Here is a 15,144-nt window from a genome sequence, read left to right as displayed (position 1 = left end):
AGCCTCCTCCCATCCAGGCCATCCACCAGCCCTCCCAGCTATACCTCTGGATGTTTCCCAAACCCATCACTTCCTGCCCGTGCTGGTGCCCTCCTGATGAAGCTGACACCATCTCCAGCCTGCAGCCGCCTCTCTACTCTCCCTCCTACACTCCTGCCCCATCTCAGCACACCCTCTTCCATCCATTCTCCACACTGTGGCCAGAGAGATCACTTTAAAAATGAATCTGGTCATGAAATTCCCCTTCTTAAAACCCTGCATTAGCTCCTTGTTGCCATTAGATTTGAGACCAAACTCCTGAGTGTGGTTTAGAATGACCTTCAGTTCTGGCCCTGCCCACCTGTCCATCTGGCTCTGCCCTTCCTCGCACTCTGCTCCAGCCACAGGGGCCTTCTTTCAGGGCTTCAAGCAACTCCCAGCTGTGGTTCCCTTGACCTTCACCTGCCTAATGCTGGCTCATCTTGCAAGACTCAATCTCAATATCAGTTTCCCTGGGGAACCTCCCTTGCCCATTGGGGGTCCCTTATCATTCACTACCCTGTGTTACAACCATCTTTTTACGCTTCTGTCTTCCCAGTCTCCTGGGCGCTCCTTGATCCCAGGGACTGGATCTAGCACACTTCTGTTCCCAAGCTCCAGGCCCAGGGCCCTGGCACACGGCACACAGTAGATGCTCAGTCAACATCTGCTGTTTGGAGGCTGGGCGTGCTTGTTCATACTTCCCTCCACCCCGCCAACCCCACGAAATATTCAACTTGTCCATCTTACCTACCACCCTCCACACCCAGCTCTATCCCTCTCTCCTCCCCACCTATGCCATGCTGGGACCCTCACTGCCCTCCCTCATCTCATCTCTAAGGGGGTACTGTCTGCATAGGCTTGGCATGGACTTTCACTGGTTCCTCCCATCTAGCATCTAGTCTGGAACTCAGTAATGGCCCTGACTCTGGTGTGAGTGCTGACTGCTGGCTCAGAAGGGACCTCTAAGCATGTAACCCTCTCAGCCACTGCTGGTGAAGGAAGTCTCACATGTGGTAGGCTGAGAGTGCCAGATGTACCTGGGTCGTGCACTCCTGCCAACCCTGTCCACCTCCGAGGCCTTCATGGCTGCTGTCTTCTGTGTCTTGAGCCCTCTCCCCCACTCTTCTTGGCTATCTGCCATTCATCCTTCCGAGCTGAGCTCAGGGGTCATGCTCTCTAAGACGCCTTCCTGACCACACTGACCACATCAGTGTTCCTCCTGGGCTTGCTATGGCACCCAGTCCTTACCCCTCCATCATCACCTAGTTAACTTGAAGCCCTTTTACTTGTTCTGGAGGCCGCAGGACAGAACCCCCACCCCTAGGCCGGGAAGTGTCTCTCCAGAGCCTTGCACCCCTGGTAAAGATTTGTTGAGTGAATGAGTGAATAAAAGGAAGAACATTACTTTATGGTACTGAACAAATCAACCTCCATCTTTGGGCCCAGTTCCCTTTTCTGTAAAGTAGGGGCAAGAGCATGTAGAACAATGATGTGCTTATACATGTCTAATAAGCCAGAGGAGAAAGAGCCTAGGTGTGTGGCAACTGCCAGTGCCCATGGTGTAGAAATCCTCTCGCGGTGGCTGATTTTGCTGGAACGGGGGCACTGGTGGACTGGTAGGCGGGCTGGCTGGGGCCAGAGTGCCTCCACAGCACTCATGATTCCAGCGTCCTTATTGCCTCCAAGTGGGGCCAGGTCCAGTCTGTTTCCCTCTTGTGTGACCTCTGACCCTGCCATCTGCCCTCCTTCTCCTAACTCTTCACTCTCTCCCTGCCTTCTCCTTTTTCCGCTCCTTTGTGCACCTGTCCTCTAGAGCTGTGGGCCTGCAGTTTCCGGTCCTGCAGTCCCTCCTGTCTCACACACTTGTGTGCAGCTGTACCCAGCAGAAGCCTGGGTGTGGCTATCCTACCACCTGTGGGCCTTCTGCAAATTCCGTCTCTCTGAATCTGTTTCCCCATCTATAAAATGAAGATAATAGCAGCAATTACCTGTCGGGATTGTTGTGTGATCAGTGGGAAGAGGCATGTAAACTCACTGGTGTTGTGTGCACAGCAAGTGTTTAATAAATGTTCAGGCCTCACCTTCGGCATTACTTCCTCTGGGAGGCCTGTTCCAGAACTGCAGGCTGGCTGTGGTGCCCGGTTCTGTGCCCCCTGGCATCCTGAGCTGCCCCGTCAAGGCACTCCTCGCAATGTCTCTGCTTGTTCCACGAGGGCACCAGCCCTTTGGGGCGCAGGTGGTGAACTAGGTGAAGGAGGGGAGACTGGCTGTCCTGGGAGGATCCCCACCCCCCACCCCACGGGCCCAGACACACCCACCCGTCATGAGGCCAGCAGGTGGCGCCCGTGCCCGCGGGGCTCTGCCCCTGGCCACCTCCCTGCCCGGGCCAAGTGGTCCCAGCGGGGCAGGAGGGGCCAGTCCTGCAGTGACTCTCAGGGACAGATGTTTCCCTACAGGTGCCCAGCCTAAGTTGATGGGAAGGGAGTGAGGGCTGCCGGGGCAAGGAGTCTGGCTGAGGGGGTCAGGGCACCCACCCCGGAGCGGGGACATGAAGCGGGAGGCCATTCAGTGAGTCAGAAGCGGAGATCCAGGAACCAGACACAGTGAGGGGACAATGCGGTGAAATCAATCAGTGAGAGGAAGGGGAGGCCCGGTTTCTATGGCAATGGTTGTGTTTGTGGCAAGCTGGGGATTCCTGGGTCCCCAGGCCTGTGAGCAGTGATTCACCACAGGAAGGAGGAGGTTTCAGAGGGCCTGGGTGCTGCCACCAGTCCGGATGCCTGTGGCTCCTTTTCAGTGCTCAGCACACGCTCTCCCAGGTGCCACCCAGAGCTTGCGCTCTGCCAGACACCTGCCTGCCCGCCCTCCAGATGGGGAAGTGAGCCCCTCCCAACCAGGGGCAGCCCCCTGCTCCTCACTGCACTCACCCATCTCACTGATTGCCCCACTGGCCCTCTGGAATTACTACTACTCCATTTTATAGAAGAGGAGACAGTCACCCTGGCCATGGTGACATGGGTAGGACACAAGTGGCAGAGCCAACATTAGAACCCAGCCTAGTCTGACTCTGACTATGCATGTGAAGACCCAGAAAGAAAAAGGAGAACAGAGGCACAACAGATTGTGTGTGGCTAAGATCCAGGATGAGATGAGAAGGGGCCCTCCATCTCCCTCTGCCTCCCTGCCTGCCCTGCCCTGTGTGAGCCCAGCACTGATAGGGAGGGAGGCCTGAGTGGGCCACAGCCTGGGCATCCGGAAGCCCAAGAAAACAGTCTCCAAGTCTGGTCCAGGCAGTGTCCCCCATCACTTTCCCTGTCCCCTGGTCCTGGGGGCAGGAGAGAGAGACTGTGTGGGGGGGATGTGTCATATCTGCTCCTATCCCCTGCTCTCCGCCCCTGCTAGCACCTGGGAGTTCCCATCTCTCTGTTGCTGGCAGGCCAGTTTCATTATTGATAAGCCATGGGCCCCCACAATTTCAGTATGAAAGGGGTATCCCCTCCCACCCCCAGGTCCTGATGGCATGCAAGAGGGAAGCCCAGCCTTTCCCATCTCTTCCCCTGCAGTGGAAGGGACAGAGGTGGGTAGGGCCTTGGGACTCTTCCAATCCAGCCCTCCTCTTGTCTTACACACAAGAAAATTGAGAAAACCAAAGCCTGTAGAAGGAGAGCAATTTTTCCAAGGTCACAGAGTGAATTAGTGGAAGAGAAAACTAGATCCCTAACTCCCGACTCTACATTCTGTGATCCCAGGAAGAATATTCTTGAATCTGGGCACTGGGTTCTCAGAACAGAGTCAGGTAGACGGATGAACAGAGGGAGAGAGCAGATTGGTTGGGATAACCTAGGGAGTGTAGCATGTGAGAAGAATGTGCACAATTCATGCCCCACCTACCTACCATGTGACCTCAGGAATGGTGGAGGTGAGATCATCAGAAAGACCATGTGTGTATGCCAGGAGTGTCAACGTCTGGGGTCATTGTGGACTGTGTGATCTTGGGCTAATCGCTTACCCTCTCTGAGCCCCCAGATAACCTACCTTCAGGGTTTCAGGGAGGATGGATGTGATGGTAGGCAAGTACTTATGAATTACACGGTGACATGGATGTTCTTGGCTGTCAGGGAAGGCAAGTCATGTCCTCTGGGACTGGGAGATAGGAGCTACCCTGCAGTCAGAGGTCGGGGAGAAGCCAGGTGCCCACCCTTGACCCGCGGGAGAGCAAGGAAGGAATTTTTGCTGTGTTCCATAGAAGCAGCAATCCCTCTGCTGGGGGTGGGTGGGGGTGGACAACAGGTTGCTGCAGACCCTGGGGGGTACCCAGAGGCTGTGGGAAACTGAGCACTAATTAGCTCTCCCTCCCTAATTGGACTTAATTGCCTCCTTGTGATCAGCAATTAGGAGGCTGCATCACTTAGCACAGGGAGGGTGACACGTCAGCCAGGCTGGGTCAGGGCTCCCCTTATGGAAGGAGGGGAGGCAGGCAGCCCCTAGGGAAGTTACCTCACCGACAGCCCCTTCCGATCCTGTGGGCCTAGGGCCAGGAACCTTTAGTTTAGGCCTCTCGTCTGGATTGTGGCTTCTCTGGCCTCAGTTTCCCTATTCTCAGGGCTGATTTTTCTGCCCAAAAGAGATGTGGGATCTGGGCCTGGACCCACCCCTGCAACTTTGGGGTGGACAGCTATGGGGTCAAGGTTGGAAGTATGGGGGATCCCTGGGTGGCGCAGCGGTTTGGCGCCTGCCTTTGGCCCAGGGCGCGATCCTGGAGACCGGGGATCGAATCCCACGTCGGGCTCCCGGTGCATGGAGCCTGCTTCTCCCTCTGCCTGTGTCTCTGCGCCTCTCTCTCTCTCTCTGTGGCTATCATAAATAAATAAAAAATTAAAAAAAATATTAAAAAAAAAAGGTTGGAAGTATGGGCTTGGAAGCCAGGTCTCTGGGGTTTGAATTCCAGCTCCACCACTTACTGGTTATGCGACCTTGGACCGTTTGTTGTACTTTTTTTCTCACCTTTGAAATGGAGCCAGTGGGGTGCCAGGCACCAGGCTGGCTCAGTGCTAGAGTATGTGACTCTGGATCTCAGGGTCACAAGTTCAAGCCTCACTTTGGGTGTAGAGATTACTTAAAAATAAAATCTTTTACTTTTTAATTTTTTTTTTAAGATTTTATTAGAGAGAGAGAGAGAGCACAAGTGGAGAAGGGGGAAAGAGGCAGAGGGAGAGGGAGAAGATTCCCCTCTGCCTCCTCCCACCCCCCACTACAGCAGGGAGACTGAGGCAGGATCTGAGTGGAAGTCAGATGTGTAAATGACTGAGCCACTCAGGTGCCCCCAAAATAAAAACTTTAAAAAATAGACTAAAATAAAATAAAATGGAGCTGATAATAACCATTTGTCCTTGGAAGAGTAACACTGAGGAGTGAGTGAATAGCACATAGGTGCATCTTAGAACAGGGCCTAGCGCCGAGAGCACTCAGTGTTAGCTGTTATTATAATATCCCCATTCCATTGGGATCCCTGGGTGGCTCAGTGATTTAGTGCCTGCCTTCGGCCCAGGGTGTGATCCCGGAGTCCGGGGATCGAGTCCCGCTTCGGGCTCCCTGCATGGAACCTGCTTCTCCTTTTGCCTGTGTCTCTGCGTCTCTCTCTCTCCCCCCCTGTGTCTCTCATGAATAAATAAAATCTTTAAAAAAAAAAACCCCATTCCATTAAAAAAATTTTCCTTTTTATTTTTAAAAAGGCACTCGAGTCGCTCAGTGGTTAAGCGACTGCCTTTGGCTCAGGTCATTGTCCCAGGGTCCTGGGATGCAGCCCTGCATTGGGCTCCTTGCTCAGCAGGGAGCCTGCTTTTCGCTCTGTCCCTCCCGCTGCTTGTGTGCTCTCTCTCAAATAAATAAAATCTTAAAAAAAAAAAAAAAAAATAACATCCCCATTCCAAACCTCAGCTTTCTCATTTATAACATGACAGACTCAAGCGGTGTTTACTGAAAAATGCCTGGGTCCCACCCCAAACCAATCAAGGTATCAAAATATCTGAAACTCTGGACTTGGTGGTTTGGAAAGCCCTCCTCCCAAGTGATTTTGATGCCCAGTGAGGCTTGAGACCATGGGATGTAAGGGTCCCCCCAGCCCAGACTCCTAAACAATCTTGAATGAAGTCCCCCGCCCCTCCCCACCCCCTTGCCCAAGGAGCAGCACCGGCCAGTCTGGGAGAAACAAGTCCCTCCTGCTCACTCGGACAGAGTCCTCCTCTATAAAGTGAGAATAATGACCAGGCGGTGTCCACCTCCCAGGGCTGCCTGGAGATAATGTTTCACTAGTGATAGAGCCTGCCATAAAGGTCGGCAATTACATTGTTCCTCCTGCAGTAAACATGCATTGAGGGCCTAGCATGTACCCCATCTTCTTTACACACAGTGACTACTGAATTATTAGCTCCTGGATGGATGGGGGGGGCGGCGCTGAGCCATCAGATAAGTCAGGTTCTTGGGCCAATGTCTTTTGTTAGCTCCTGCTTGGAATCAAATTGGCCAATGAATGGGAAGAACCCAGAACAGGCCCTGACACAGCGAGTGCTCTGTAAACAGGAGTGGCTGGGCTGGCCTTGGTGTGGAGAGAGGCCTGCTAGCTGCCAAGGCGGAGGCGGAGCTCCACTGAAGGACGGCCTATGGGGTGCATAAACAAGAGTGGGGTGTGTGGAAAGAGCCAGGAAGTTGAGCTGCTCTGCTCACGTGCGGGTGGAGCGCCCAGCGTGCCCCAGGCCTGGGCATACAGATCCAGCCTCTCCTCGAGGAATTCCCCTGATGACAGAAGAGAGACACAGGCATACACAGTGTCGTTATGTGCAATAAGAGATGCTGGGGGCTTAGCGGGGACACCTGGCCTGGCCTTGGTGATACTTTCAGCTGAGCCTGGAGGGTGAGGAGGAGTTGGTCAGAGAGCAAAGGTTCAGGCAAGTTAGCCTAGAAGTAACAGAGAGGTCAGGATTGCTGGAATCTAGAGGGCAAGACAGGATGTCCAGGGCACTGAGGGCTTTTACAACCCAGGTCACGGAATTTGGACTTTATCCCCAATGCAGGGGGGCCGAGCTATTAGTTTGAAGTCTTGTGGAAACATGCCAAGGTTTACATTTTGGAAAGATGGCTGTAATTTGGGGGAGAGGAAAGGGTCTCATAGACAAGGGCAGAGGCAGGGAGACTGGCTCAGGGGCTCCAGCAGGTACCCAGAATGGAGAGATTCTAGAGGTGGGGTCCGCAGGCCGTGAAGGCTCACTGGCCAAGGGAGATGGCGTGAGGCCAGGATATGTGAAGAACTCCATCTAGTACCCACAGAGGGGGGATGGCGAGCCCACTCCTGGAGTGGGGATGCTTGGAGGTAAGGGCCCGGTGCCAGCCTCTCCCTTTCCCTGGCCTTCCCAGGGCCGACAGGGAATCCCTGGCCCGGAGACACCCTGTCGGGGCAGGCCTGTCTGGAGGGCAGTTCAGCTACCGGTGGGAATGGCTCCCATCCCATTCCAGGCCTTCCGCAGTGGGAGGTGCCCCCCTCCCCCCACCTGGCTGCGCTCCCTTCCCAGGACCCTCCTGCAGCACCTCTCTGCTTCCTCAGCCTGTTCTTTGCCCTCCCTCATTAAACTGGTTTCTGGGAGAATATGATTTGAATTAACTCCTGGGAGAAAAATCACAGAAACTAGGGAAGGGGGGCCATGAGGAGGGGGCAGTGAGTCATGTTTCCATGTGTATTTTTCAAATTTTCCAATGGGACTTTGGGAAACAACACCCTTCTGGTTGCCAGCTAGGACCTGGCCATCCAGGGGTTCCTGGTTCTCCATCTGGAGGTCTCTCCTTAACTGCTGTGGTACCCGGGCCCAGGCTTTGGGGCTGCTGCACTTCCTGGGACCCGTGTCCCCTCTCCAGTGAGCCATGCTGTCACTGTCAGGGGCTGGGGAGGCACAGAGAAGTCTCTCCTGGGGAACTCCATTCTGTCCTCTGCTGTAATTGCAGGGTGAAAGCCCTTCATGTGCCCCATTCCAGGGTGGACCCATGGGACCTGCAGCCGTTCTGGCCAACTCTCTGACCCTTGAGAACGACCACCTGCACCAGGGAGCCTGGGCTCCAGGAACCTCCTTTCTGCCCCAGCAGTTTCCTCTCTGTGTCCATCCCTCTTGCTTCTGTACCTGGGTTTCCAGAGGGCCTGTGTCTGGGGGTGAGAACGCATCGACCCCCAGAAAGAGGCCTGCAGGTGGGTAAGAAAATCTACTGCGTGTCCATCCCATGTGCAGCGCACATCCTGTGCCCTGGAAGGGGTGTCAGAACCCCCATTGTGCACAGTGACTCCCAAGCTCAGCCTCGGCAGCCTGAGGATAGAGGATGAAGGGGCTGGGGGGCAGCCCTCCCACCTCCTTGAGGGCACCCATCTGCTTCATGGGGGTCCTGGACTAGTTGTCCCCCTCCCCTGTCCCCTCCAGGCAGCTGACTAATCCTTCTTGGCATGGCTGCACGTCCTGCTCCCACCGTGCCCATGCCAGCCACAGCCCACATCACATGGGCCACATCTGGCTCCCTTTGAGTGCAGCTTCCCCTCCTGTCCCTCCTCCTTCCTTGCCCAGGGGCCTGAAAAGGCAGCACTCCCGAGGACCCCTCTTTTCTGTCCTGTCCCCTCAGACTCTGACTGGCTCACTCCTTCCCCTTTGTTCCACCTCCTTATCCTCTCTTCCAGCCTCTAGCCCTGGACAACTGGACTCCATCCTTCAGTATCCCCTCCCCCACCAGATCCTGACTCCTTAGACCACCCTCCCTTCCCAGCCCCCACGGAATAGCCGGAATAGCCCATTGGGAAAGGGGCCTTTTGTGAGGTTTGAGCCCCCAGAGCTGCCCCAGGATGGGGGAAGCCTGACAGTCTGGGGATAAATTCCCCCCTAGCCCATTCCTTCTGCCTGTTGCCAGCTTGGGGTGAGGGGGTGGGCAGAGGTGACCCCAGGATCTGGTGCATGGAGGGGTTAGACTGAGCCTGGGCTGGAGGGGGTGCTGAGGGGAGCGGTTTGGCTCACTCTCTCCAAGCTGTCTTTTGTGAGGGCTAGGGAGGAGCCTGAAAGGCCCTCCAGCTACTGGCCTCCCTCCTCCTTCCTCCTTACTTAGCAACCGTGGTTGCTGGGTAAATATTTGCCCCACCAGGATCTGGGGCTGGAGCAGTGTCAGCCCACGCAGCAGCCCTCCCCTCAATCTCTGGGCCTCTCCTCTACCCAGCTCCTCTCTCCAAAGCCCCCTGGCCTGGACTCAAGACGTGACCCCCACTGCCTTGTGCCGAAGCTCCACTCCTCCTCCCTTATGGTGGACCTCCTCCCTTTACTCACTCTGATCTCTCCCTTCATCCCCACTTGCCTCTGTGCTCCCCTCTCTCAGTCCCAATACCTGGGTGAGACCCTAGCCCTGAGCTAGACAGATCCCCACCACATCCTACTGGGAGCCCAGCCTGGCTTTTCCTTCTGCCACATCTTGGCGCTCAGAGGCCCAGGACCTCACCCCTCTGCTTCAAGAGTCAGTATGCCCCCACCCCTAAGCCTTAGCTTAGCTCCCTGAAGCTCCGAGGGGATGTGGGAGGTTCTGACGAATACCCGTCCATCCTCCATCCACCATCCCCAGGAAGCTCCTCTTCAGGAAGCCAGCACCATTTTTACCTCCTCTGGGGATAGGATTGAGGGAACCATGGCCTAGAGGAAACAGATGCCCCCTCAGCCCCTCCCTGGGCAGCCTGAGAGAGCTCCAGCCTCAGCCTGTGCATCCTGTCCGTGCACCCCACCCCCACCCCTGCCAGGCCCCTGCTGCCCTGTCCCATTACTTGTCCCTGTGGTGAAGAGCCCTGCAGGGGTCTAGGGTCAGAATAAGGTGGGCTCTCAGGGTGCCCTGGCAGCTTTGGACTTACTGGGCATAGAGGCCAGTGCACTGGTCTGGGGCAGGCCCATGGGCTGGCTTAGGGACAGTGCCACAGGGGAATCTGGGCAGCTGGACCAAGGCAGGTCTGGAAAAGGGTGGTGGCCTGCATGATGCCCTAAGACTCCTCCCAGCTCTGAAGTTCTGGCTTCTGGGGAATGAATGATGGACCACTGGGCCTAGCACAGTCCCTTCCCAATCCCTAGGGACCTCCCTCCTGGAGCTCCTGACCTCCTGCCTATCCATCCACCTGCCCCACCTGCAGCCCCAGCCTCTTCTCCGGAAGGGCCCACTGCTCCGCTCCCCCCCGCCCCCCAATCAGCAATCTCCAGCAAGTTAACCACCAGTTTCCCTGCCCCACAGAGTACACTGGCCCCGACCCGTAGACACCCCCTGGTTTTGGCGCCCCCGGGAGCCTTCCGAGGGAACCCAGAGGGGCTGGGGCCTGCAGGATTTACCCTGAAGCTAAGGAAGGCGGAGCTTCCAAGACGCGAGAGGAGCCTGCCCGGGGTGGGGGGTGGGGGGGGCTAAAGCCACAAACGCCCAGTAAAGGAGATTTTCGTACTTTGGCAGAGGGCCTCCGCACAAACCAGGTAGGGGGCCCGATGTCCCCGCCCGCCAGGCCGCCCGGGTGAGCGCGGCGTGCCCCCAGGTTTCGGGCCCCACAGGCGGCAGTGGGCTCCCGGGCGGGGGCGGGGGGCGGGGGGCGGGGGGCGGGAGGAGGGAATCCTCTTCTGCCTCGCTTCCCGAAAGCGTGCCGCGGCCCTCCGCTCCAGCACGCGCCCTGGAGTCGTGGCGCTTGTTTGTTTCCGTGGCAACAGGGAAAGGAAACCCCCGCTCGCGAGGCCGGGGCGTCCGGCCACCGCGCACACACTCACACACACACTACCTCACGCGCAGCCGCCCACGCGCAGGCCTGCGTAAGCACCCGCCGGCGGGCGGCGCCGGGTCGGGGCGGGACCGGGAGGGCGCCCGGGACGTTCGCGGCTCCTCCCCCGCCCCGGGCCCCGCCCGAGGTGCAGGTGGAGGGGTGAGGAGCTGGGGGCTGGGGAAGAGGGCAGGAGAGGGCAGTGCGGGAGTTCTGGGATGCGCGCGGCAGTAAGGCGCACTGCGCTGTGTATTTTGACGCTTCCGGGGAGCCTAGACTTGCAGGTGGGAAGACTACCTGGGCCCCCGGCTGGGTTGGGGCGGCGGGAGTGGTTTGGAATGTTGAGAAGGAGGTGGAGCGGGGCCGACTCTAGGATCCGGCTGTTGGATCAGTCTTCTTGGGGTCTGGGCTGAAGAGAAGTGGGGTGTAGGCAACCCTGAGGCGGACACCCAGGGTTTGGGACCTGCTTCTGTCACGTGTCAGCTATGTAGGCTTGAGCAAGGCGATTCGCCCGCCGGAACCTCAGTCTCTCCTGTGCACTCTGGGGGATCATGGTGCACCTCAAGGAGATCTGAGAATCTGAGAGGGTTCAGATGGTGATCTTGGTTGTGAAAGGCTTGTCACTTGGGTGTGAGAGTGAGGGGTTGGCTCCCCACCCATTATCTGCCCCCCCTCCCCCCCACTTGGCTTGGCTGGGCTCTGGATCAGCACTGGCATAAGGCTGAGGCCAAGAGTGAGTGGACTTCCTCCACGCATCCCCTAGCCCCGAGCCTGGTGTGTGGCAGCCACTCAGAGAGCAGGTGGGTCCTTCCTTTCTCAAGGTTATGCTGATCACCTGTGCGTGGCTGACTCAGCAATTCATCACTTGAGTACCAGGCCCAGTGAGCAAAGGACGAATGACAGGGGCCTGCCCTTAGGAACTCACTGTAAAGGGTTTCTCAGACCTTGGTCTTGAATGTCCAAATGATTCCTTCACCCTACGCCACTCCCTAGACCTTCACCCAGGAGTCAGCCCTTCCCACCCCTTTGGGGAGAGCACAGCTGCCCTTCCCCCCCTCCCCGGGCCTAGGACCCCTCCTATACACCTCCCCTCCCCCTCCACCTGTCTGAGATGATAGCCTAATGGCAAGATCTTAGTTAGCTCTCAGGGTCAGGCCAAGCTGTGTTATAATTCCAGTTCTGCTACTAACCACAGGACCTCAGGCAGGTAGTTCTCAGCTGGAGATTTTGCTTCATAGGGAACATGCAACTGTCTGAAAACATTTTTGATTGTCACAGCTGGTAGCGGAGGTGCTCCTGGCAGTTAGTGGGCAGAGATACTGCCAAACATCACACAGTGCTCAGAACCTCCTCCCATAACAGAAATCTCTGGCCGAAAATGCCAATAGTGTCAAAGTTCAGACACCTGTTCAGTTTCCTCATCTGTGAACTAGGACAATAATAGTTTCTAGCTTGTAGAGTTGTGGAGGCTCACCAAGGTGGTGCACACCTGTGCCCTGCGGAATGCTTCTGGAACCGCTCCTGCTGTCATGCTCCAGCTTCCCTGTGGTCTGCCTCTTCCCCTTGCAGTCTCCCTGCTATCCTGACCCCAGCCTGGTCCCCTCCGGCCCGTCCCTCGTCCCTATCTCCGCAGCAGAGCCCCTGCCTCTGTGCCCCACGTGTCTCATGCTTCCGAGCTCCCTCAGGGGTGTCCCTGCTCCTGTCCAAGGGCCAGGCTGCACACCCTCCTGGGCTCTTCTGTACTTCATCACCTTTGCACAGAATTCCTCTCAGGCAATGGGCCACCCTGGGGCCTCCCACGCATCCCACCAAAGTGGAATCAGAGAGTGAGGCATATCCTGGGTTTGGACCAGGCTGCTTGGGCCAAGTTCTGAGCTCAGCTGTTATTTATTATCTAGTTTTGGGAAAGTGAGTCTCACCTGTGAAACAGGGAAATAATCTCCAACCCGTGAGGTGGTTCTGTGGACCAAGTTGAGAATGTGTGTGAAAACATGCAACTATGAACTTGAGTGGAAAAGTGTAAGTTATTCACTGTCGAGCATCATCTCACTATATTTTTAAATTTTTTATCTGTTTATTTAATAGTGAAGATGGGGAGAATTGTATAGACTCAAAGCTTTTTTAAAAAGATTTTATTTATTTGAGAGAGAGCACAAACAAGGGGGAGCAGGAGAGGGAGAAGCAGATTTTCTGCTAAGCAGAGAACCCAACATAGGACTCGATCCCAGGTACCCGGGATCATGACCTGAGCCGAAGGCCTGAAGGCAGACCCTCAACAGACTGAGCCACTCAGGCACCCTCTACATAATTTTTACAATATTTATTTGTTTAAGTAATCTCTACATCCAACATGGGGCTCAAACTCACGAGCCCAAGATCGAGTCATGTGCTCTACCGACAATGGAGCCCACTGAGAGACCCCAGATGTATATCACTTAATCATTGCAGCGTTCTTATTTTATAGACAAGGAAAGCAAGGCCAGAGTCACTCCCCTGCAAAGCAGCAGGGCCAGGTGCACTTGTTCAGGTAGGAGACGCTGAGCATCTCCTGTGCGCCAGGCCATTAGCGACAGAGCCAGGTGTTAGGGACACAGATGATCAAGACTTGGTCCCACCTGTCTCTCACAGCACTTTTCCGAGGAAGGGTCATTGAGGGAAGCACGATGTTTTGTGCCCCCCTCCAAGGTCACTGGTTCTCAAGACAAGTGCAGCTTCCACTGCCCAAACCACCCTTTGGGCTCAACTCCTATATTCTGATAGTACTCATTAATGCTCCAGCTCTCAGGCCTCTGGATTCCATCTGGAATTCATTATCCAGTCCAGAGTCCTATAATGCTCTTTAGCCACCGTGTTCGGTGTGCCTCTCCCTTGATCCCCCCCACCAGTGGGCAGCTCCCTTGAGGGCAGGCATAGTAGCCTTGCCTCTTCTAGGTGTCCAGCCCATGTTACAGATGAGGATTGGAGCCCAGAGGATTCAGGAGCACATCTGTCATTGTGCTGCAAGTGAGAGGCAGGATTGGAACCTGGTGACCACCCAGCTACAACCCCACCCCTAGTAGGTTCCCTCCTCTAGACCTGGCCACCCCTGTTCTCTCCTGCTGCTTCTGGGCCTGTCAGGGGAAGAGCAGACTGATGGTATTTGGAGTCCACTTTGAAGCTTGGATTTAGGATTGAGGCTTTCAGTGGTGCTGGTAAGGGAGGGGGGACCCTTTGGAAAGAGAGGAGAGTAAAATTTGGGGTAAGGTCCCCCATCCTTTCTCCAAAGATGGGGAGGTCTGGGGTAGGAAGGGTTAAGTGTGGTTTTGCTTCCCCAGCTGGGAAGGGAAGCCAGGCCTGTCTGGGACTGGGTGGGGTTTGGCTGGGGGGGAGATGGTGGAAGGGGGAGAGGGGGCCGCAGGGGGGGGGCTCAGTGCCAGGGGTCTGAGGCAGTGGGAACAGCATGAGCCCTGTCCCTCACGTTTCACTGGCTAACCAACCCACCCCGCCTGCCTCTGCTCCTAGTTTGGAGAACAGAAGAGGGAGAAGCAGAACAAGACTTTTTGTTTTGTCTGGGAAGCTGAGAGAGTGCCACGCCCTGGGGGAGAGGGCTGCAGGAAGGGGGAAGCCATACCCTGGGTCCCTCACTTGGATGCATCCTGGACACTCACCACAATACACACCCACAGAGATGAGAATCCAAGCATCCCCTCCTCGGTTCCCCTCCATAAATACTCAGAGTCCCTGTCTTAACCCCACTCCAACCTCTGTGGACTCCAAGGCTTGGCTCCAGAACCCAGGAAAGAAGACCTATCCCACTCTGCTTCCCTTCAGTATTACAGAAACCCTGACATCCTGGAGCTGTAGGCGTTTGCAACATAATTTAATTTTCTGGATTCTTTACCAGAGAATAAGCTGTGGGAGGCACAGGGGCAGGACATAAAAGCACGTGGGTTCTGGAGCCTCCGCCTGCCACCTCCTAGAAAGGATGAGATGGCCCGTGGGGCCAGGGCCAGGATTATGGGGGGCCAGTAGAAGACAAACCAGAGGAGTCCTTGGTAAGGGCTGAGGATAGAGGCTCCAGAGCCTGGGGTGGGGAAACCTGGGGATCTGGGTGATCCAGTGGCAAAGCAGACCTGGTCAGAGAGGGATGCAGAGATGAGTGCAGGGCTGGCCTTTGCAGCCAGGAAGGTTGTGGGGTCTTTGCTGTCCCAGCCCCCCTAGTACTGCCTTTCTGGTTGAAACCAGGACAGAGACCCACCACTGGCTGTCCAGCCCCTGCCATGCTCCCCCTTCCAGGCCCCTCTGGGAACCACAAGAATCTGGGACCTGGTGTCCTGGCAACGTGATGAATGCACGCA

The sequence above is a fragment of the Canis lupus genome, chromosome 7 (genome assembly GCF_011100685.1).
Source record: "Canis lupus familiaris isolate Mischka breed German Shepherd chromosome 7, alternate assembly UU_Cfam_GSD_1.0, whole genome shotgun sequence".
NCBI classification, from domain to species: domain Eukaryota; kingdom Metazoa; phylum Chordata; class Mammalia; order Carnivora; family Canidae; genus Canis; species Canis lupus.
Note: the sequence above shows the minus strand (reverse complement) of the source record.